Source organism: Aphelocoma coerulescens, chromosome 28 (assembly GCF_041296385.1).
Source record: "Aphelocoma coerulescens isolate FSJ_1873_10779 chromosome 28, UR_Acoe_1.0, whole genome shotgun sequence".
Classification (NCBI taxonomy): Eukaryota; Metazoa; Chordata; class Aves; order Passeriformes; family Corvidae; genus Aphelocoma; species Aphelocoma coerulescens.
In genome coordinates this window covers 4,361,015-4,363,727 of record NC_091041.1, presented here as the reverse complement: position 1 = coordinate 4,363,727, position 2,713 = coordinate 4,361,015, and positions in this window count along the sequence as shown.

Below are 2,713 nucleotides of genomic sequence, written 5' to 3'. Positions count from 1 at the left end.
AAAAAAGAAAGAAAAGTCCCTCTGGATTTAAGAAACTTCAGCTGAAGTTTTGCCACTTGGAGCACATTTGAATCTCACCAGGTAACTTCATTTGGTTTCCTTAATGAAGGCTGCTCAGCAGGGTTAATTCTGCTTTCTATGTAAAAAGATTAAGTAGTAGTTGGGTAAAACACTTCATCACTGAAGTGATTTTCAGGATGTACTCACTCCGAAGGCACAGATGTAATACCTGCTTTTAAATTCAATTAGCTCTGACTCAGTTGTGTTGCCTGAATACATTACCACAGCTTGAGACAGTCACTGTTATTCTTTAAAGCTAAAAAAAAAAGGGAAACAGAAGAAAAAAAAGAAAAAGAAAAAAAGAAAAAAAAAACCTATTTGGAGATTTCCCTAAATGTGTTTTATTTCCATCAGTATGTCATGTGCCTTAACAGCTCCTGACAGCCCCACCCTGGGTTTTCCTCTTCCCTGGCAGCAATTCCCACACTGGCACAGAGCCATGTGGGGCTCTGGGGTCCCCAAGGGGGAATGGGTGCTCAGATCCCTAATTCACAGCTTTTCCCCTCTCTTTTGACACTTTCATTCCTTGCAAGTTCTGCAATTTGGGGCTTTCCCTCTGTGCTGGCCACTGACTCCCCATGTGTCCCAGAGCAGGTCCCTGCCTCTGCCACTACCTGTTTATTAAATTTTTATGTGGCATCAGAGGGAAGGGCTATTTGAAAGCTGAATTAATTAACGCTTGTAAGACACTTGGAGATCCAGGGATGAAAGGCGCAATAGAAATGCAATTTATTTTATAATTATCGAGACAACGCTGAAAGACAACGAGGCTCCTGTTGGCGTGGGATATTTTATTTTAATTAAATCTGGGGCCGTGACGTTTCCATGGACAGGAACCTCCTGGAGATGATGTCTGCCCAGCAAAGCATTGCACTGGTGGCTGGCACTGGGGCTTGGGGATGGGAACTGGGGGAACTGGACTGTGGCAGCCTCCAGGAATGTGAGGGGAAGGGATTTTTTTGCAGGAAAATAAGTGCTGAACCCTAAATTTTCCTGTAAGGCATAGAGAAGATAGGGAGGTAGCCTGCTCCCCTATTTGGGATGGGAGCAGGCAGAGCCTTCACATACCTCAGGATTGCTGAGATAGAGGAAAAAAAAACCCAATTCACAGCAATTTAAAAATTAAAAGTGTATTTTAAGGTTATTCAAGCAATCCTGAATGGCTGGCTTTTGCTGGCTTTTCCCAACACATCCACTCACTGCTTGCCCGTTTCTCTGGGCTATAAACCATCTGTTTTCTTGTTGAAGTGAATGCACTCGTGCTCAGGCTGCCATGCACGCCAGGTCTCTGCGCCCAAATATTTCTCCAGGGATCTGAGTGGCTTTCAGGGATCCCTCACGCCCCTCCTGCTGCCTGCCCAGGGCCACCATGGGTGGGTTGCTCTGTGCGTGGTGGGTGTGGCTCTTGTGGGCACAAGGTTCATACCTGCCCTAATAAAATCAGAATCTCAAGCTCTGGAAAATTAACTACTTTCAGCCAGAGTGTAGTTAAAAAAAACCCCAAACTTTCAAACGTAATTTTAAAATGCCCCTCGTTGTGTGTGAAGCTGTGCCACATTTTGGGTGAAACAGAGTTTTTTATGCCCCACTGCTGCTGGATCCAACCCTGAGATGAGTCTTGGTCCTGCAGAGTTTCCCAGGTGCCAGAGGGGAGCTGGAATCCACAAACATAAGGATTATTCCTCAAAATGTTGCCTCCAGGATTCATTTCTGAAGGGCTCCTGCCAGTTCCCTGCCTGCCACCCTGATTTCTCCACCTTGCTTTCACTGCAATGGTGAAACTGAGATCGAAATGCAGCTCTGCAAACACCCTGAGACAACCTTGACTCTGAAGAGGGAGGCAGGGGAGGAGGAAAGAGAAGCAAAAGCTTTTTAGATTGCTGGGGAAGTCGAGGCATGGAGAAATTGCCATGAGAAAAACTCCATCAGAGGCGGGAGCTGCAGCTGGATCTTCATATCTTCATCTAAATTTGTTCTTACAGTCAGGCTGGGTTTCTCCTCCTGGGTCTGCACCTCATGAAAAACTCCAGGTCTACCTCAACAGAGCGAGATACAGTCGGGCTTTTTGAAATCACTTCTTCCATCATCACTTAATTTCTCCGCGCTGCTTTCTGCCAAAGACAGCGGGTTCTCTGGCTGCCGTGCCTTGGCTGGAGGAATTCTGATTAAAACTATTTTAATAGCATTTTATTCTTGAAAGCCTTGTGGGCTCTGCACGCTGCATCCCAGATCAGAGCAAGGGCAGGGCTTCCTGCAGCGGAGGAGGGTGTGCGGAGGCTGCAGAGACACTCTGGTAAATCCAGCCACAAGTGCAGCTCCTCTAATGAGTCTCCCCGGGTTTTCTGGCTCTGAGAATCCTCCAGCACTAAAGACAGAGCGAGAGACCCTGGTAGCTGTGCTTATCTGAGCAGCAGGCACGTTGGCTCATTGATTTAATGCAGCTTTGCTCCGTAGATTTTTTTATTTGGAGCTGGTGAGGGTCAATGGGGGGAAGCACGAGGCAGCAAAGCCATCCCGGTTGGGAGAGGGTGGTCAGGGATGTGGCTGAGCATGGAGCAGGGATGGAGGAGGCTGACAGTGTCCAGGAGCCCCAGGGACAAGGTCCAGTTGCACCCCCAGCCCCCCGTGTGACAGTAAATCCCATCCGAGGGGA